We start from the raw sequence: 22264 nt of genomic DNA, 5'->3' as shown, positions 1-22264 counted from the left end.
TGACTTGCACTTTGCTCTCAGTTGGGTGGATGCCTTCCTTATCTATCCGGTAACCCAAGAATTCTACAGATTCAACTCCTATCTGGCATTTGTTGAGTTTAACCTTAAGTCCCGCAGACCTGAAAATGCCCAAAACCTTCCGTAATTTGACCCCTAATTCTTCCAAGTTTTCTGATGATACCAGTACATCGTCGAAATATGGAACTACTCCTGGTAGACCTTGTAGGAGTCATTCCATTAGGTTTTAGAATAACCGGGGGCTACACTAACTCCAAACTGAAGTCGAGTGCATTTAAAAGTGTCCCGATGTGTGACAATCATCTGCGCTTCGGCCGTTTCACCGTCAACTGGTAATTGTTGGTAGACTTGGGCCAGATCGAGTTTGGCAAAAACCTGTCCCTGTCCTAACGAGTGTAACAAATGTTGCACTACGGGAACGGGGTAAGCACTCTTTTGCAATGCTTTGTTAAGCGTTGCCTTATAGTCAGCGCAAATCCAGACTGATCCGTCCGGTTTGACTGGGGTCACTATTGGTGTCTCCCATTTTGCATGGTCGACGGGGACTAGTATTCCCTGGCTTACTAATTTGTCTAGTTCCCTGTCAATCTTGGGTTTTAGGGCGAATGGGACCCTCCTAGCTTTTAATCTAATGGGAGCCACCTGGGGCTCCAAATTGAATGAAATGGGGGTCTCCACGTACTTGCCCAGGCAGTCTTGGAAAATGTCCTCGAATTCTCTCAACAATTCGTCCTTCAGGTTGACTCTGTTTCTGTGAACCCCGGTTACTTCCATGCCCAAGGCTCTGAACCAGTCCAGACCTAGCAAACTGGGCAGGTTTCCATCTACGATGGTGATTGGCAGGGTTTTCTTGAATTGTCCATATTTCACTCTGACGGACGTGACCCCTCGAACAGGGATTCGGTTCCCCTGGTAGTCTTGCACCCTCAGCTTTTGGGGTTGCAGCTGGCGTTTCGCAACGTCTGGCAGGTCCCTTGCGATTGTGTCCCAAAACATAATCGTGATTGATGAGCTGGTATCCTCCATTTTACACTGTACTCCTTCGATGTGTGTCTTGGCGAATATTTTCTTCTCTAGCCGTGTTGATGCGTGGCCCACTCTCACAATGGTCTGATTCAACTTCGCGCCCTTTTTGAACTGACCAATCCCTGGCCGCTTCGCAGATCCAGCGCCCTGTTGATTGGCCGGTTTGAATTTTGGGCGGGAAGGTTGAGAGGCTCGGCAAGCCTGAGCTATGTGTCCTTTCTTTTTACACCGCCGACAACTTGCGTCTTTGAACCTGCGATTCTGTCGTTGGTGTTGGCCTCCACAACTCAGGCACTTGTCCCGGTCGCCTCTCTCCGGCCTCCCGGTGTGGAAAACCTCTTCCTCTTCTTCACTGTCCGATTCGGCCTGGATTTCTTCACTGTGGACTGGCGTTGTTTTCGCCGTGGCATTTTGGCGTGTTCAGTTTTTGTAAGGTTTCTGCCGCTTTCGTGGACATCTCGTGTGCCCTGGCCTCATCCAGGGCTATCGTCAGGGTAGGTTGCTTTTCGACAGCAGCTGCCTCTGTAGTCGGATGTCCCTGACCCCACAAATGAGCTGTTCTAATAAAGAGTCCTCCAAGTCTCTATATTCACAGTGGTTTGCGGCTTTCCTTAATGCGGCCATGTACACGCTTATCGATTCGCCCTCTCGCTGAACTCTTTGCCTCAACTCGAACTGTTGTACAAACTTCAATGGCACCGGCGCGTAGTGTGCTCGTAGCGTCGTCTGTAGCGTTTGCCATGGCACCGACTGTACCGGCGTTGGTTCCAACAGCGATTCGGCGGTATCGAAGACTTCTGGCCCACAGTGACTCAGGAAGTAGGCTCGCTTCCGATTATCCGATACTCCTTGCAGTTCATTAGCTTCGAGGAAACACTCGAAACGAGCCATGTACGACCCCCATTTCTCCTTGGCTGGGTCGAATGGCACTGGCGGCGTATAGCTAGACATCGCTATGTATCCGCCCTTGATACTGGCTGGGTTTGAAGTTACGTTGCTCCTTCAGCTCTTTTCCTAGTCTCACTGCCTTCAAAATCCCACCTTCGTCGCCAATGTTAAGTTTGGGCAATGAAGAGACAGGAGACGATACAAGTAACAACAGCTCTTTGGTTTATTGTGATCCCAGCAAAAACCAACAGGCAAAACCCCTCTTTAAATAGTATTTTGGCTGAGGCATCAGCCAATCAGCAACGTGCAATTTCCCGCCCAAATTTCCCTCCTGAAATTCAAATACATTACAAGAAGGTTAGATAGGGTGGAAGAAGGGAGGAGTGGAGAAGGAGGAGAGGAAGTAGTAAAGTGAAGGAGATGAAGGATATGAAAGTAGTAGAGGGTAGAGAGGGAGGTTGTGAAGAAAGGAAGTGGCAATCGGGCAGGCCTGAATCAGTAATAAATAAAAATTAATGATTAATGATGGATAATAGTTTGTACATAAATATGATGTTGGAAAATGGAAATAAAAATTATTTTAAAAAAATAAAAATAAAATAAAATATATATTGATTGTAATAAGTTTATGTAAGCAGTTTTTATGCCTTTATTGAACAATGCATTAATTATTGCTTGCTGGAATACTGAATCAAATGCCTTTTCATAGTCAATGAAAGCCATGCACAGAGCATGGTGTACTCATTGTGCCTTTCAATGACTTGCTGAACAACCTGGATGTGATCCATTGGACTCTGTTCACTTCTGAACCCTACCTGCTCCTTTGGTTGTGCGTCATTTAATATTCTCAATATTCTTTTTGCTATTATCTTGTAGATGACTGAAAGAAGGCTTATTGGGCGATACTTCTTTAAATCATCTTGGACCCCTTTCTTGTGTATAAGAATCACTTCAGTATTTTTCCATGTGTCGGGTATTTTTTATTTCTCTGGGGAATCTCAAGTATAGCTTTGCTAGTATCTTGTGAAAACTGTGACCACCAGCTTTTAATTGTAACACAGTCATTTCCTGAAGCTTTGCCATTTTTCATTGATTTTATGGCACTTGATACTTCCTCCACTAGGATATCTGGCATTTCCTTTTGTAGATGTTGTTACTTTTGAATGACCTTGATGTTTGCATAGCTCTAACTAGAAATTTTCAATTATTTCTAACATTTCCTGTCTTGTTCAACACACACAGAGCCATCTTCATATTTTCATGAAAAAACCATTTTGTCTTGTATTTATAAGCTTGCATTTTGTTCTATTAATCCCTTTGTTTTTTTCAGTTGCCTTTTTCACAAAGTTCATATTAAACTGACATGTTTCTTCTTGGATATGTTTTCTTATGATCTTGCAAAGTTCAACATACTCCCTTTTCCATCATTTTTTTCATTAAATCGATAGTTTCATCAGAGATTTTTGACTGTACAAAGTGTTTTTCTGGTAGTGCTCTAGATATAAAAGATTCAAGGACATTTTTGACTATTTGTTCATTTTGGTCCATAATATTAATCTCTTCCAAATCTTTCAACACAGCAAAGCGACTTGATAAATTAATCACAAAATTGCTGTTCTCCTCTAACAACTTACCAGTCACTCTTCATTTTGTTTTTCATGAAGTTTTTATCATTTTCATATGCTCTTTTTGACAGTCTATCTTCACTTTAGCTCATATCATTCTATGGTCACTTCCAACATTAAAACAATTGACAGCAGTACAATTGCAGAATATGGTTTTATCACTTGACATGATATAGTCAACTTTGCTTGTGTACCCAGATGGACTCTGCCATGTCCATTTTCTCCTAGCCTTTTTCTTCTAAATGAATTCATGATATAAAGTTCCTGTCCTTCAGCAAAATCTTCTAGTCTCTCACCTCTATTATTTCATTCGCCACTTCCATATTTCCATACTATAGTTGCTTTTTCTCCAGTTATTGTTCTTTCTATTCTTGCTTTAAAGTTACCAATTAGTATTTGGTATCAACATTTTTCTTTCTTGAAAGAGGGCCACTTTGACTTCATCATCACTATATTTTTATAATATTAAAAAATAAGATACCTGATTTTCCCAAGTACATATTTCAGTTAGCTTAAAAATCTATTCATTCCCGATAATATCATAAAGCTAGACAGAACTTAACCCTTCTGCTATTCTTAATTCATATTGAAAATAACTTTGATTACAACAGGCATATCAAATATATAAAAACAGCTGTGGAGATATGAAATATATTTGAATTGTTCCGATTTCTGGGTGTGTATATATTTCCCCCCAACAAATATTGCATTCTAAATGCTTCTTCAGTGATTAGCTTCTATAAAGATTCATTATTAGCACCATCCCATTCCCTTTTGCCCAACCTCTAAATCTCAGCAATCCATGAAGTGGAAGCCCAATACCCTCCTTTCTTCTAAACCTGTGAAATTACTCTTCCTCAGCCAGTTTGGCCATAAGCCTCACGCTATCTCAGGGCCCCTTTATGGAATAGCATAATTTCAATATTTTACAGTAGCAGCTCATGGGTGGAGCTGCTTGTCGCATTAGTGCAAATTGTGACAGGAGTCTTTTGAACCTCTCCCTTGTATTCTGGCTATTTAAGACACCAGGGAGACTGGGACTCAAATAGCTATTACAGCCCAGGTCTTAATTAAGGCTACACCTCTCTTCCCATTCAAACACCTTGGGTAACAAGTCTTTATGCACCAATCCTGGGGATAGGATCTGATTCATGAATTTAGGTGTTAGAATGGGATAAGCAAGGCATGTCAGCTGAGGAAAGGGGCAAATGCAACTGTTGAATAACCTATCAGGAAAATAAGAGATGCTATTTGCATAAATTAATTAAGAAAGCAACAAAATAGACATAACAGCTGAATTTATTTCATGCCCCTAAATTTAAAAAAAAAAGATTTCTATTATGCATTTCTATATTAATTCAAACAGTATGGTTTTTAAATCTACATGAAATAAATGCAAAAGAGGCTGTTAGACTGAGCAATGTGAATTGGAGGGAGAATGGAATGAAGATAGAACCCTCCTTCCATTGTTTCATTCCCTAAAAGATCTCCCTCTTGTCAACTGTCCCACTGAGTGGGACATTTTTTGTCCAAGAGTATAACTTTACTGAAAAGCCATATGGGTACAGAAAAACCAGTCCTCATGTTTCCATGCGCAAACAGCACAGCAAAACTCACTCCCCCGGACCTCCCATTGCCCATTGTCTACCAATCAATTGCACTTGCTTTACTTTGGAAACAACCTGTCTGCCTCAGACGTTCCTTGTCAATGACTTGAGATCATTGTGATCAGTCTCATACTTCTAGGCAGCATACTTGCATTCCAGAGATCCTTCCCAAACACTCCAATGCCTTCTCTCCCCCATCCCATTACTGTTCTCCGGTTGTCAGCAGGGCTGCATAGCAATTCAATATTTTTTAAAATGGTATCTGAGCAACCCCGATTTTTTCTCCCTTTATTGAATATGTTGCTCAAAATCCCCATCACATTTTTTAATTGTTAACAATGTATTTCAACTCATTCCATTTTTACATTGAAACCTTTTGACTTAATTAACCTTCCACCTCTTATTTTCCTTAGTTCCTAATTTCTTATTCCAACATGTTGTTTTCCTCATGTAGCCTTTCAATGTTATATTGTAAATTCAATTATTTTCACATTTAAACAAATCTTATTTATTTATTTATTTATTTATTTATTTATTTATTTATTTATTTATTTATTTATTTATTCGTATTCGTATATCTCCCGAAGGACTCAGGGCGGTTCACAGGCAAGTAAAAACATATATGTACAAATTAAGAAAACCATTAAAAACTTATTCTAAAAGCCAAATTATTAAAAATAGTATAAATATTAAAACCAATTAAAACCCCTATAAATTTAAAAACTAGTCCAGTCCTGCGCAGATGAATAAATGTGTTTTAAGCTCGCGACGGAAGGTTCGGAGGTCCGCAAGTTGATGGAGTCCTGGGGGGAGTTCGTTCCAGAGGGTGGGAGCCCCCACAGAGAAGGCCCTTCCCCTGGGCATCGCCAGATGACATTGCCTAGCTGATGGCACCCTGAGGAGTCCCTCTCTGTGAGAGCGCACGGGCCGGTGAGAGGTATTCGGTAGCAGTAGACGGTCCCGTAAGTAACCCGGCCCTATGCCATGGAGCGCTTTAAAGGTGGTTACCAAAACCTTGAAGCGCACCCGGAAGGCCACAGGTAGCCAGTGCAGTCTGCGCAGGATAGGTGTCATATGGGAGCCACGAGGGGCTCCCTCTATAACCCGCGCAGCCGCATTCTGAACTAACTGCAGTCTCCGGATGCCCTTCAAGGGGAGCCCCATGTAGAGAGCATTGCAGTAATCCAGGCGAGATGTCACGAGGGCGTGAGTGACCGTGCATAGGGCATCCCGGTCTAGAAAGGGGCACAACTGGGCGCAAATCTTCATTTCATATGGCATTTACTAATCCATTTTACAATAAACAATATATTTCTTCTTTTTTATTTCTTAATACATCATTTACTAGCATTTCAATTTTATATCTTAATTTCCATTAGTTTCATATTTAAAGCAATCTACATTTCACATTATACCTGCTGATCCATTTTACAATAAACAGTATACTTCTTCTTGTTTACTTCTTACATACAATTTCTAATATTAATACATTTCCCCAAAATCAACTAATAACTGCTTTATTTCCCTTCCTTTTCTACGTTATTCTTCCCCTTTTAACCATTTTCTTTTAGCCTCTCCAGAATTCCACTTCTTAATATTTTTCTCCCTTTCTCTTATTTTCTTCTTTTTCTTTTTGTATTTATTGTATCTTTTCCCCTGAATCCTTTCTTTTATTTTTAAAATTGTTACCCTTTTAATTCTCCCCCTCAGACTTTTCCCATTTCCTTCTCTTCATTTATTTTTTGGGTGATTTTCCACCCTATCCACATTTTGTTTTTTACTGTCAGTCTCAGTATAATCATCTATTTTTTCATCTTCAATTATTTTCCTTTCAACATTGTGTTCTTGCTTCACATTTATATTCTCTCTCTCTCTCTTTTTCGTATTCTAACCAAATTTCTGCTTCTTTATCACCCTTAAACGCTTCACACACCTTCTTAAACATTTCCATTAGTTTCTAATATTCCCAATGTTCCATATTGTCAATTCATTTTTTAAATTTTAATTTATATGTAGTTAAAATTCAAGTCCCTGTAGTGTCTCTCTCCTTTTTTTAATTTCCAAATAGTATCCAATTTAAATATTTATCTAGACCTGTGATGGCGAATCTATGGCACACGTGCCACAGATGGCACGCGGAGCTATATCTGTGGGCACGTGAGAGTTGCCTTAATTCAGCTCCAGCACACATGGGCGTGCCGGCCAGCTGATTTTCGGCCTTCCGGGCCCACCCAGAAGTTGGGAAACAGGCTGTTTCTGGCCTCCAGGGAGGGTGGGGAAGGCCGTTTTCACCCTCTCCAGGCTCCTAGAAAGCTTCTGGAGCCTGGGGAGAGCAGAAAACAGGCCTTCTGGTCCACCGTGCCATTGCGTGCTAAAAGCCATTGCGTGCTAAAAGCCATTGCGTGCTAAAAGCCATTGTGTGCTAAAAGCAGGGGGATGGGGGGGTTTACACATGCATACATGCACTGAACTATGGTGTGGGCACACACGTGTGCAACCCCCCTGCACTCCCCCACTTTTGGCATGCGGCGGCAAAAAGGTTAGCTATCACTGATCTAGACCATTCCAGTTTAAGGCTTTGTTCTTTTTCACTTCTTTACAAAGTCAGGATCCAGCTGTTTAAACAAGTACTCCTTAAAATTTCCCACAATAGTCAAAATTCTTACTGTCCTTCAATATTTAAAGTGTTTGTTGTGGTGCTTTCTTTCCACCTGTAGATGTCTCTCTCCAGTCCACAAATCCCCAGGCAATAAAGTATCACTTTTAAATCCATATAGAAAATACTTTCTCTTCAATTTCTTTTCCTTTTATTATTAAAAAATGCTTTCTCTCAGTTTTATTTTTCTTGTATTATTTCTAATTTCTCCAAATTCAATTTTAAGTCCAGGTAGAAAGTTTTCTTTTTGGGGGCTTTAGTCTTTTAACTTCCTCTTTATTCTTTTCCCTCCAATTAACATTCCAAAGTACCAATTAGCTGCTCATTTCACACTGGGATCTTTTAAGCTTTTTTCAAAGAATTTTTTTTTACCTTTAAATTGGCCAAATCGCTCATCCAGTAACAATACTCCATTCAAACATCACTCCTGCACAAAGCTTAGAGTGGTCGTTTTAATGGCTGCCACCCTCACTGCCGGATCAAAGAGCTGCCTCCGACCCTTCAAGGAACTTGCCTGTTCCTCTTGGTCTTCTGAGGCATCTCTCTTTCTTCACCATCCCTCCTAGACTGTTCCGGTCCAAAGATCCCCCGACAGCAGTTTGTCTGGCTGGATTTTGCAAAACTCATTGGAATCTCGCTATTTTCCAGCCAGTCTCACTGCGACACTCAGGTTCCTCCTGGTCAATTTTTGGTCAACCTAGGGTCAATGTTGATGCTGCTGCTTTCTGTTGTCTTCTGAGGATCAGTGTTGCTATTTGCTTGGCAAACTGGAATTAACTAATTCTTCTCAAGCACTGTTGTATTGTGGCATTTGGGAAACATCTTCCAAGAAATTTCATCCTCCCAGTAGATAGCGGAGAATGAAGTTAAAGCGATTGAAGTACTAAGCTCCCCAAATGTGTTTGGGAGACAGCTTTCAGAGAGCCTTCAATGCTTCCAGATTTTTGTGGTCTTTCCATATCTTGAGGGGATGGATGGGTGCCAGGGATGGGTTCTAAATTTTTTTACTACCAGTTCTGTGGGCATGGCTTATTTTGTGGGTGTGGCTTGGCAGTCATGTGACTGGGTGAGAATGGCTTGGCAGTCATGTGACTGGGTGGGCGTGGCCAATAACAATAAATAATAAAAATAATAAACAAAGTATACAAAATAAGAGGTACCAAAAACCAACTTTCACACTTTATACACACACAACACAACACAACACAACTGACTCACATACAATGTAAAAGCAGCTGCACCTCACCCAAAATGGCCCCTGCAACAAGCAGGAACCTCACACACCTACAAAAAGCTCAAAAACCAACTTTCACACTTTACATACACACAACACAACACAACTGACTCACACACATGCACAAACACAAAATGCCACATACAGCTTTGTGAGATTGTGTGTGTTTGTGTAGTTAGAGTGAAACACTACAGAAACACACCAAATCTCAGAAAGCTGCACAAAAATTTTATTTTATTATTTTATTTTATTTATATTTTTTAGATCAGGGGTTTCCAATCTCAGTAACTTTAAGGTTTGTGGACTTCAACTCCCAAAGTTCCTCAGCAAGGAAAGCTGGCTGAGGAACTCTGGAAATTTAAGTCCACAAGCCTTAAAATTACTAAGGTTGGAGACCCCTGTTTTAGATAAAAGCAGCTAAATTTAAAACTTCCTTAACTTTAAACTGCTGTCTAAAAAAACCCAACTCCTTAAAAAAACGCAATTAACTATTAACTATTTTTTAATAGTTTACTTACCCAATTGAGGCAGGCAGATTGAGTTGCTCACCGAGGAAATGGATTGCAGGCAGGCAGATTCAGTTGCTAGTTGATGCAACTGATTGCAGCAGCCAAAGCCGATTGCGAGCCCGAAAGGAGCAGCAGTTAGGTAAGTGAGGAGGGGGCGATTGTGTGGCATGGGCGGGGGCTGTTGTAAGAGGTTATAAAAAAATGATTTTAAAAGCTTGTGATGATGACGCAACTCAGCTGGGATCGCCAGAGGAAAAAAAGATTTTAAAAGGCTCCTCTGATGATCTCAGCTGAAGTTTTTTTTTTATTTTGTCACAACAGTATACACAAACATTGACATAAAAACAACAACACATCATATAAATATATATATATAGGCTAAAATATATATAAAATATAAAATATAGGCTAAAATATGTATATATATATAAGCAAAAGTATTAATTTGATATAATGAAAGGGAACAATAGGACAGGAACGGTAGGCACTTTTGTGCTTTTATGCATGCCCTTTATAGTCCTCTTAGGAATGGGGTGAGGTCAAAGTAGACAGTTTTTGGTTGAAGATTTTGGGATTTTGAGAAGAGACCACAGAATTAGGTAGTGAGCTCCAAGCATTAACAACTCTGTTACAGAAGTCATATTTTCTGCAATCAAGATTGAAGCGGTTAACATTAAGTTTGAATCTTTTGTTTGCTCTTGTATTATTGCGATTGAAGCTGAAGTAGTCTTTAACAGGAAGGACATTGCAATAGATGATTTTGTGTGTTAAACACAGGTCTTGTCAGAGTCGGCGGAGTTCTAAGTTTTCTAATCCCAGGATTTCAAGTCTGGTGGCATAAGGTATTTTGTTGTTTTCAGAGGAGCGGAGAACTCTTCTTGTAAAATATTTCTGGACGCGTTCAATTGTATTAATGTCTGAGATGTGGTATGGGTTCCAGACAGGTGAGCTGTACTCAAGAATAGGTCTAGTAAATGTTTTGTATGCTCTAGTTAGTAGTGTAGAGTTTTTGGAAAAGAAGCTGCGTAAAATTAGGTTTACAACTCTTAGAGCTTTTTTTGTTATGTAGTTGCAGTGGGCTTTGGCACTTAGGTCATTTGATATGAAAACTCCAAGATCTATGAAAACTCCAAGATCAGATACAAAGTCAAGGTCTTTTTGAAGGGTAGAAGTATCGTTGGTGGTGTTGAATAGTTTGACATTGTCAGCAAAGAGAACACAATAACTTGAGATAAGGTCACAGAGATCATTTATGTATAGTATGAAGAGAGTTGGTCCAAGAATGCTGCCTTGGAGAACGCCACTTTTGACAGGAACAGGATTTGATAGAGTGTTGCCAATTTTGACCACTTGTTGTTTGTTTGACAGGAAGGCATTTATCCAATTGTGAAGAGGTCCTGAAATGCCATAGGATTTTAGTTTTAGGAGAAGTTTATCACGTACTACTGAGTCAAAAGCTTTGCAGAAGTTGCCTGATCACAGCCCAGAACCTCTTAAAAGGATTGTTTTAACAACCTCTTTGGCTGAAGAGCTTGTAGAAAACATATTTTTTAAAGGTTCTGGTGATCAGGCAACTCAGCTGGGATCGCCAGAGGAGCCTTTTCAGACCTTTTGTTTTTACAACCTCTTCAGCCAAGGGAACCAGCTCGGGGACATGGCCAGCTGGGCATCGCTACCGGTTCTGCGAACTTGGCCAGATTTTTGTCAACGGTTCTCACGAACCGGTCCAAACCGGTAGCACCCCACACTGATGGGTGCCTGAAGTCACACAATATCATGGCCCCCAGAAGCTTCCAGTCTGTGCCCGAAAAGTGTGTGAGTGCCTATGGACCGCTTTGAGGCAGCACTAAATAAAAGTGCCCACAGGAGCACAAATAAAGCTTCCAGTCTCTATCTGAAAAGTGTTTAAGTGCCTCAAACACTTTTTGGCCGGAGACTGAAAGCTTTGTGCATTTACTTGGTCCTTTGAAGCAATGCCACCTCAAAGCACCCCATTAGCACTCAAATACTTTTCGGCTGGAAACTGGAAGTTTCTGGGGGCCATGATCTCATGTGAGTTCAGGCACCCATCTGCTTTTGCAGAGAATAGGTGCCTGATGTCCTGTGAGATCAAAGCGCCCAGAAGCTTCCAGTCTCTGGGGGGAAGGTGTTTGCATGCCGAGGCTTGAAGCAATGTGAGTTCAGTGCCCCAAAGCCTTCCTTTGGTATGCAAACCTTTTCCCACGCCAAGCCTGGATGCTTTTGGAGGGGACTCACTGCCCACCACTCCAAAAGTGACAGGCAGCCTCAGTCAGTCAGAGAAACTGAGCAGGACATACTTGCCCTGTTCTTCCTCTGCTCTCGCTGGGAGCAGGCAAAGAAACAAGAGAGACTGGAGAGGAGACAGCTCTCTAGATCTTTGAAAGGTGAGTCTCCATAGGTCTGTTCGTAGAGACCAGCATGATGAAGGGGAAGGGGGAGAGGAAGCAAGATCTGGGTAGTGTGTCTTCTTGGTAGCAGCCCCTATCCATTGCAACACCGTTCCCCAATGGATCCAGGGAGTCCAGCTATAAATATATAGCTTTTCCAGAACCTTTGGGGTAATGTGAGCCAGGATGCCTGGTCTACCCAATTATTTCTTATACATAATTGGGTGTGTACTGTATGTATTAAGGCACCAGGAAAATTCTGTTTTGTTTGTTTTATGCATTTTATTGTTTTTATTCTTTTATCACTGTCTGTGAGTCGCCCAGTCTTATATTACATAATATGGGTGGCTATAAATAAATAAACGCTACCACATTCTAGACCAGATACAGTATTTATCTTCAAGAATAACCACTTGCAAAATGCATTGTAGTCTATTGGGTGTGTGTGTTAATGCATGAATGACAATTAATAATGCCTTCAGAACTTTGGGATGAAATCTAATAGGTTTTTCACACTTATGACCGTTGCAGCATCCCCTTAGGCAGGTGATCAAAATTCAGACACTTGGCAACTGATTCATATTTATGATGGTTGCAGTGTCCTGAGGTCATGTGATCCCCTTTTGTGATCTTCTGACCAGCAAAGTCAATGGGGAAGCCAGATTCACATAACAAACATGTTACTAACTTAACAACTGCAGTGATTCACTTAACAATTGTGGAAAGAAAGATCACAAAATGAGGCAAAATTTACTTAACAACTGTCTCACTTAGCAATAGAAATTTGGGGCTGAATTATGGTCGTAAGTCAACTTATATGAATTTATTATGGTCATAGAACAGCATCTCAGGGACACATATTGTGAGCATTTTTTTTTTTTAAATCAGCATCAATTGTACTGTACTGTTAGTTTGTTAATTTAAAATAGCTGTGTAACCATGCTCTCTGCACATGGATAGAGTTCTAGCATCATATAAAGCTCATTTCTGGCTACATACTTTCATCTTTTCCCTTTTCCATTTAATGGCTTTTCTCATAGCTCTGGGGCTTTTAATTTTTGCAACAGAAACAATTTGGATTTTATTCTACATTCTTGAGCTATATTTTGTATGCTGTTGAAAATTTGAGTTCTAAGTCTTAAATGACATAATGATACAGTACTTTTGTAATCTGCTAGTAGTAGTTCTTTAGTTTGGTTTTGAATTTGGTTTCCTCTATAAATATCCTACATAAAATGGGATGAATTACTGTTTTCTTTGCCTAATCGTTACATTATTTTTAGAGTGATCTGATACAAACTTTTAGCTTTTATCAATGGCAATAAAAATAATAAGATATGTGTGTGAAAATTAATAAACCTCATATTTCTTTAAGAATTCTCTTTTGTGTTTCACAAGGAAAAACGTTAAAGTACACGTGCTCTCATTCACAGTTTAAAGGAATGTTCTTAACAAGTTCTATCCTGTATGTATTCTAGCAGTTAACTCTTCTGTCAACATCCAATGAGAAATGAACAAGGTGTGGAGCTACTTTGACTTGGAAACCACTGAATTGAAGATTGAATTTAACAATGTCTATTATGATTTGATAGTGTCGTCATAAAAGCAAATATTGTGGTGAACTCTCAAAAACCTGATGACTCACTCAACCCTTTTAAATAACTAGTCAACATAATTGACTGCAATGAACTATGTGCTTCAAAGAACTCCAAGTTTCTAAAGTCTGTTGCTTAATAGCTGGGTCCTGATTCTTTATATAATTCTTTATATATGGGCCTGTGTAGGTGTTTGTGTATGGAACCTGGAGGGCAGGTTGTGTATGGTCTGGAGGGCAGGATACTGAAGATAAGGAAGATTCAGTAAGCTAGTAGTGATTCCTTTGTTTCTTAGAATTGATTAGTTTTTTTTTCAAACCTATTTCCTGATTCATTCTATAATACCATAGACTTATCCTGAGTTATGGAATTATTACTGAGAACTAGTTAGAGGAAGCTGACTTGTCAAGAAATTGAGAAATGTGTCCGGCTCACATATAAGAAATTATACTTTAATTTGAGAAGATAGACCTCACTTTTCTCTCCAAAGAGCATTTAGCAATATAAATATATATCTACTAATAAAAATATCAAAAATGGAAAATAATATTATGAACATGGAGAAGAAAACATGGGCCAAGAGACAGAATATCAAAATAATCCTAATCTAAAACAAATGAAATGTTGAAAATATTGATACAAATAGCATCTCTCAGGATAAAAGAATTGTAGATTCTTTTCTTACAGAGTATATCTAGATTTGACCCAGTAAAGGGAGAATAGAAAATGGAACAATAGATGATTACACGACTAATCTATCTTTGATATTTATTTATTTATTTATTTATTTATTTATTTATTTATTTATTTATTTATTTATTTATTTATTTGTCACAACAGTATATATAAGCATAAGCATGAAATAACTATACGATATATAAGCATAAATATAATCATAAGTATGTAATAACTATATGAAATTGGATACAATCAAAGGGAACATTAGGAAAGGAATGGTAGGCAAGTTGGTGCTCTTATGCACGCCCCTTACAGACCTCTTAGGAATGGGGTGAGGTCAATAGTAGATAGTTTTTGATTAAAGCTTTGGGATTTTGGGAAGATACAACAAAGTCTGGTAGTGCATTCCAGGCATTAACAATTCTGTTACTGAAGTCATATTTTCTGCAACCAAGATTGAAGCGGTAAAATTATGGAAAAAGTAATGAAGATGTCACCAGACACAATGCCATCATAAATCCTCCAAATATCACCTAACCTTTTTTCCCCCTGAAATTAAATAATTGGCCGCCATTATACTCTTAGTATGGAACAACCAGGTACATACTCAATGGAACTACTTTTTGTGATTTTGTGTTTTGTTTAGGTGTTGCCCTTTTCAGCTCATTACTCATCTGCCAAAAGTAGGACTGAAAATGAATTTATCTGACTATTTCCACATGACGAGATGCAATAGGGAGCAGCACTTTTATGAACAACGGAAAAAACGTATCTCCTTGATGTTTCAACTTCTTTTCATAAAGATCAATTGTTTTGTCTCATCATATACACTCCCATACATATGTTCACACACATTTGTAGGCAGGATGAACTCCAATATATCTTGTCAAAGAGATAATGCCTATGTCTCAAAGCAAGTATTGTTGCAATTAACAGATTTCTTTCACAGAAAAGTACACAAAGTTGCGGGCTTCACTTTATTCTCCTGGATATGTAAGCAGGAGACAAGAAAACGTACACATGTACAAAACAGGCAGAGCAGAAGTGGGTTTCAGCAGGTTTTGACCAGTTCTGGAGAATCAGTAGCGAAAATTTTGAGTAGTTCAGAGAACCAGTCGTAAAAATTCTGACTGGCCCCGCCTCCATCTATTCTCTGCCTCCCAAGTCCCAGCTGATCGGGAGGAAATGGGGATTTTGCAGTAACCTTCCCCTGGATTGGGGTGGGAACGGAGATTTTACAGTATCCTTCACCTGCCACGCCCACCAAGCCACACCCACAGAACCGGTAGTAAAAAAAATTGAAACCCACCACTGAGGCAGAGCCTGCATCAGGATAACACAACTTCCTTTCAACTGCAGAAATCTTTAACACTTTGGATTGTAAGGGGAAAAACAACAGTAAGCAGATAGGACAACAGTTCTCCCTTAATATAAAACATTGCAATATTGCCATAATAGTTTATTTAAAGGATTGCAGGCATGGAACACTATTCATACATAGAAAATGGAATATATGGAAATCCTTTTGACAGGTAATTACCAATTTTACATTGGCTATTACATGTATTACAAACACAGCATGATCTTCTTGTGACCTTTTTGCAGTTGCATGTAGTTTAACTTTTTGAGAGTCACTACTATCAAAAAGGATGTTTTTCCATCTAGCAACTTTTACAACCTTTTGCTTCTGTTTTTGTTTTTTTAGGGTGGAGGGAAGGATGGTCTTTTGTTTATACTATTACAGTGTGAAGGTCTTTTGAGGAATGTTTATCTTTGGAAACTTTTTTTCCAAAATACCATTTTTCATATAAATGTTTTCATTCAATCCTAGTTGACAAATACTGTGCATTAATATGTTGGGGAGAAGCTCTGATTTATATCATGTCTACATCTAGTTATATCCTATTTTCCCCAAAATAAGACATCCCCTGATAATAAGCCCAATTGGGCTTTTGAGCGCATGGCAATAAGGCCAAGCGCTTATTTTAGGATTAAAAAAAAAATACAAGACAGGGTCTTAGTTTCGGGGAAACATGGTAGTCCTATCGATGGTTATTCAGAATCTGGATCCATGGAATATATTCACTTTCACATTTGGCTCTACCAGATGCTGGGACTCGTCATGTTGTGTTAAAAATTCTTCAAAGCTGTTGAAACTAATAGACAAATAGTGACTGTCCCATTTTTTAAAATATAAAATCTATTAACACTAACGTATCTTTTTCTTTAGATAAATCATACACATTTATGTGTAAGTGGTTAAAAAAGATAGAAAGATATTACAGTAAATTTATGTTAATATCAATGTAATTGGTCTAATTTTATATCTGTAGCAGTGGTGAAATTCAGCTAGCTCTATCCGGATCGCGCAATCTGGTAGCGCCAGTGGCAGGAGGATCTCCCCACCTGCCTGGACATCATCATGTCCCGTTTTTGACCCTCTGCACATGCACAGAAGGCTCTGCGCATGTGTGGAGGAGGCACGCACACTCACATTTGTGAACCGGTACCGAAGGTAAGTAAATACCACTCCCCTGATCTGTAGTGGGTGTGGGGTTTTTTAAGAAAAAAAAACTATGGAAAACTTACATCCTACAAATTAGCTTGGAAAAGAATTACTTCGATATACATTTACAGGGACCCCTGCTTACTAGTAGAATAGGAGGCATCTTTACAGAGGTGTTCTCATTTCCAATGGTATACAATCCTCTTCACTTACTGCAGGATCTTGCTGTTGAACATATAAATTTCCACATTATGTCCAAAACTAAGGAGTTTTGCAAATCAAAAAAATCCAGTATCCTAATTTGAGTCCCTAGTTCCTTTATTAGACTGACTGTATACATCAAGAAAGATAAAATTGAGCCCGAGGAAAGAGGGGAGAGGAAAAGAGGTGGCTATTGATACAGTTTAGTGAAGAGTTTATTAGAATTTAAAAGCTGGCACTGTTCTTAACAACATAATAAGGATTCTACAATGTTTACAGAATTAGTAGGTTTTTTTAGTTTTTCTGAAGGATCACAGGAGAAGCTCAAGGCATTTGGAAGCTGAATATTTTGCCTCACCTAGCTAGTGATTGCATCTACAATGGGTTTTTTTTCTCTCTGATCAGAAATTGGGTAAACACATATTCTCCCCCACTCAAAAAAATACTACTAGGGAACAAATAAGAATTATACAACCGCTCCTTAATTTATATTGTATCTCTTTGTGAAGTTTAAGGATGCTGAAAACAGGATAGAAAGATAATGCCAAAATAAAGAGCTTGGAGCCCATCCTGTCATATAATAACAACAACAACAACAACAACAACAACAACAACAACAGAGTTGGAAGGGACCTTGGAGGTCTTCTAGTCCAACCCCCTGCCCAGGCAGGAAACCCTACACCATTTCAGACAAATGGCTATCCAACATTTTCTTTAAAATGTCCAGTGTTGGAGCATTTACAACTTCTGCAGGCAAGTTGTTCCACCGATTAATTGTTCTAACTGTTAGGAAATTTCTCCTTAGTTCTAGGTTGCGTCTCTCCTTGATTAGTTTCCACTATATATCCATTAGTTTCCAGCAATCTTTGTGTTCTACCCTCAGGTGCACTGGAGAATAGTTTGACTCCCTCTTCTTTGTGGTCTATCAGGTCTATCATGTTGTCTATCAGGTTCCCAACTTACCTGCCTTTATTATTCTGTAGTTTATTATAAAAAAATTAAGCAAAATCTAGAAATGTTATTTCCAAAATGTCTCTTGCCCTAATGCAGATATAATGTAGATATAATTGGTACTATTAGAAAATAAAGCAGTTTATGACTGCAAGCCAGTGCTTTATTTAGAAATATCAGCAAGAAGACAAAATTAAACTTGGATGATAAGTGCATCGTGAGAGGCTAGTTGTAACTGGAGAGAAATTTCAGTTTCTTTCTGTGATAAAATGTTTTGGATTGGCTGTCTCCTCATGGCGTTCATTTTGTATTTGAGGGGCTGCCACAAAGAAGAGGGGCTCAACCTATTTTCCAAAGCACCTTGTGCATGAATATGCACAACAAGCAATGGATGAAAACTAAAGTAGAGAAGCATCCTAGAACGAAGGAGAAAATTCCTGACAGTGAGAACAATGAAGCTTTTATGGGATGTGACAGTCACTCTTTCTCCATGAAATTCATATAGATCACTAGATGAGAGGAAAGAGAAACAGGAAATTCTTAAGTCTTCAGTGCCATCTAGTGGTCATTTTATATTTTGCCATCCAGATATGTTATTTAATTTAATTAGTTTATCTCTATATTTAAATAGGTAATCCTCAACTTATGATTTCAGTTGAGCCCAAAATTTCCATTACTAAGCAAGACAATGGTTAAGTGAGTTTTTATAAACTGTTTTTTATACCTGTTTTTCAGAACATAATTTTATAACTGTTTTTCCATAATTGTTAAGCTAATCATTAAAGCAGTTAAGCAAATCTGTCTTCCCCATTAAATTTGCTTTTCAGAAGCTCCCTAAGAAAATTGCAAAGGACAATTCTAGGGCCCTGGGATGTTGCAACCATTATAAATACATGCCAGTTGCCAAGTATCTAAAGTTTGATCACATGACTGTGGGGATGCTGCAATGGTCAGAAAATGGTGAAAATTGATACTTCATGTCACTTTTTTCAGTGCTGTTGTAACTCAGAGTAGTCATTAAACAAATAGTTGTGAGTCAAGGACTACCTGTATTCCATCTTTATTAGTTTTATAAATAACTCAAGATAATACTCCTTCTTTGTCCTATTTTCCTCACAATAGCTCAGTAAGATGGTTTGGGCTAAGTGAGAATGATTGGCCCAAAGTTACTCAGGTGACTGAATATGTCTAAGGTAAAACTAGAACTCCCAATGTCTAGTTTGGTATCTTAAATCCTAGACCAAATTAACATTAATTATGAAAATTTAGTGTACTACAATCCTCATCTTGCACTCTCAGTAATGGAATTATGCTTTTACTAGGAGTGAAATAAATGGGTTTTTCTACTCAATAAAACTGCAAAAGCGAAGTAGATAAATTGCCTTCCAATATTATCACTAAAAACGAGTAGTGCCTATATATATACCATCTTATACTTTAAAAACAATACATGTTAAAATTGAAGTTAAAGAGGCATGTTAGATATCTTTGATAGCCCATTAACTTTGAAGAGAAAGATTTTTTGATAGGCTGAAACATGTACAAGTAGCTCCAATAATGAAACATATAATTGACATCTCACTGCAAATTCCATCCCTTATGTACTTGTGTAACATCACAAAAAAATACAAAATGGGTGGAGATAAAGTCACAAAACATATTTTGTTATTTATTTCCCTTTGCTCCCCTTTTGGGAACCCCCTTATTGATATAAATATAGAAATGTGAATTCTCCAGTTCAGTGGTCCCCAACCTTTCCAGCTTGGCGGCCCCGGGGCAGGGGGGGAAGAGTACGGACATGGTTCCATTTGCATAAGCACAGGCTCCTGCTGCTCATACGAATGGAGCTTCATGTGTGAGGGCAAGCACCCACCACTCATACATGCAGCTCCACTCACGTGAATGGCGGCTGGTGCTTGCAAAGCTCCACTCACAAGATCCTGGTGCTCGTGCAAATGGAGCTGCATGCACGAGTGCAAACGCTCCATGCTCATGCAAGTGGAGCTGTGTGCACATACATGCTCAAGCGGCCTGGCTCCAAACCAGTCACAGTCTAGTACTGGCCCACGGCCCAAGGGTCAGGGACCCCTGCTCTAGTTTGAGGGGAGGTGTCATTTTTTCCCCTATAGGTTTTGCAGGAATTAAGCTTTGCCATTTATTTTCATCACCTGTATTTTATACTTCAAAAATATATTTGTGTCTACTGAGGGAAAATATTTACCAGTATGTGTTTTGTCCTAAAAGCCTAAAACTATACAATATTCATTGACTTTGGTAGAAATATAATTTACAGCTTTTTTAAATTTCATTGGTGATTTTAAAAAATCTATCAAGGAACAGTAGGTGGTCAATAGAAATCTTTGTTGCTCGTCACCGGATTAGCTAATTTAAACAAAAGTATGTAAAAACTGGCTTTAATTATACCATCAAGTAATAAAATCATTCAATTCCGGTGGTGTTTGAAGATTTGAAATATATAAATATTACAATTTATATGTCATTGTTTCAGACTTCAGCATTCATCTTCATTTGGATATCTAGAAAATGTGAAATACTTAGAAAAACTTGGTCTTGATAAAGACTTAACCATATTGTGGTTATTGAATTTAGTGTATCAAGCATCTATTGTACGAAAAAGCAATGGAAAATTTCCACAATATTTGCATCTTAACTACAACTAGGATTCAACAAAATTCATGGTTAAATGTTAAGAAACTTCATTGCAATTCTACCATCTCAGTGCTCTCTTTTTCTTTATTGAATTTCCTATCTAATCCATCAGGAGTCTCATCTGAGCTGCTTAGAGGCTTTGTATGTATCATTTGAATGTGGATAGCAATTAACACACAATTCCCCTACTATCTGCTACCTGTGTACCTTTTGTCTGTCTATCAAAACAACTACCTGGTCTTGCTTATTATTATGGTCACCCATAAAATACAAAATAATATTTTGGGATTTGGAGTCTCCACAGATAAAATTCTTATTTTTTTTCCTCCGGGATGTTGAGGCAAAGAAGGAAGCCCTAAGACAGAGTCCCCCAACTTTTCGGCTTTGTGGACCGGGGGGACAGGGGGAGAGGATAGTTCCAGTGGTGGGATTCAGTGGTGGGATTCTGCACCACTGCAGTTCGGCAAACTGGTTGTTGGAAGAAATCATTATGGCAGAGAACCAGTTGTTAAATTACTTAACGTACGGGTCTGGATGGGGAGAAACAGACTCAAACTCAATCCCTCCAAGACGGAGTGGCTGTGGATGCCGGCACCCCGGTACAGTCAGCTGCAACAGCGGCTGACTGTTGGGGGCGAGTTATTGGCCCCAATGGAAAGGGTGCGCAACTTGGGTGTCCTCCTGGATGGGAGGCTGTCGTTCGATGATCATCTGGCGGCCGTCTCCAGGAGGGCCTTTTACCAAGTACGCTTGGTTCGCCAGTTGCGCCCCTTCCTTGACCGGGATGCCTTATGCACGGTCACTCACGCTCTGGTCACATCTCGTTTGGATTATTGCAATGCTCTCTACATGGGGCTGCCCTTGAGGTGCACCCGGAGGCTGCAGCTAGTCCAGAATGCAGCTGCGCGAGTAGTAGCGGGAGCCACTCGTTGCTCCCATGTAACACCACTACTACGCAGTCTGCACTGGCTTCCTGTGGTCTTTCGGGTGCGCTTTAAGATTCTGGTTATCACCTTTAAAGCGCTCCATGGCTTAGGGCCCGGGTACTTACGGGACCGCCTGCTGTTACCTCATGCCTCCCACCGACCCGTACGCTCACACAGAGAGGGTCTTCTCAGGGTGCCGTCCACCAAACAATGTCGGCTGGCGACCCCCAGGGGTAGGGCCTTCTCTGTTGGAGCTCCTACGCTTTGGAACGAACTTCCCCCTGGTTTACGCCAAGTACCTGATCTTTGGACTTTTCGCCAAAGCTGAAAACGCATTTATTTATCCAAGCGGGACTGGATTAAAAGTTTTACTTAATTTTAACTGGGGTTAGTTATTAATTTTTAGGTAATGGGGTTTTATCATTTTAACTGTAATTTTAAATTTTGGCCTATTTAAATAAGTTTTTTAATTAATGTTTTTACCTTGTATGACATTTGTATTTTATCGGGCTGTAAACCGCCCTGAGTCCTTCGGGAGATAGGGCAGTATAAAAATTTGATTAAATAAATGATTAAATAAATAAATACTTGAATCCTACCACTGGATAGTTCCATGTGTGTGGTGGACAAGCAAGTGCATGTGGCTCCATTTGTGTGAGCAGCGGGCATATGTGCCCACCAGTCACACAAATAGAATGTGCTTGCCCTTGTTCACCCACTGCTCTCAAGTGGAGACTTGTGTACTCTCTCACCACTTCTGCAGCCC

Source organism: Ahaetulla prasina, chromosome 4 (assembly GCF_028640845.1).
Source record: "Ahaetulla prasina isolate Xishuangbanna chromosome 4, ASM2864084v1, whole genome shotgun sequence".
In the NCBI taxonomy this organism is placed as follows: Eukaryota; Metazoa; Chordata; class Lepidosauria; order Squamata; family Colubridae; genus Ahaetulla; species Ahaetulla prasina.
This window is presented reverse-complemented; position numbering follows the sequence as displayed.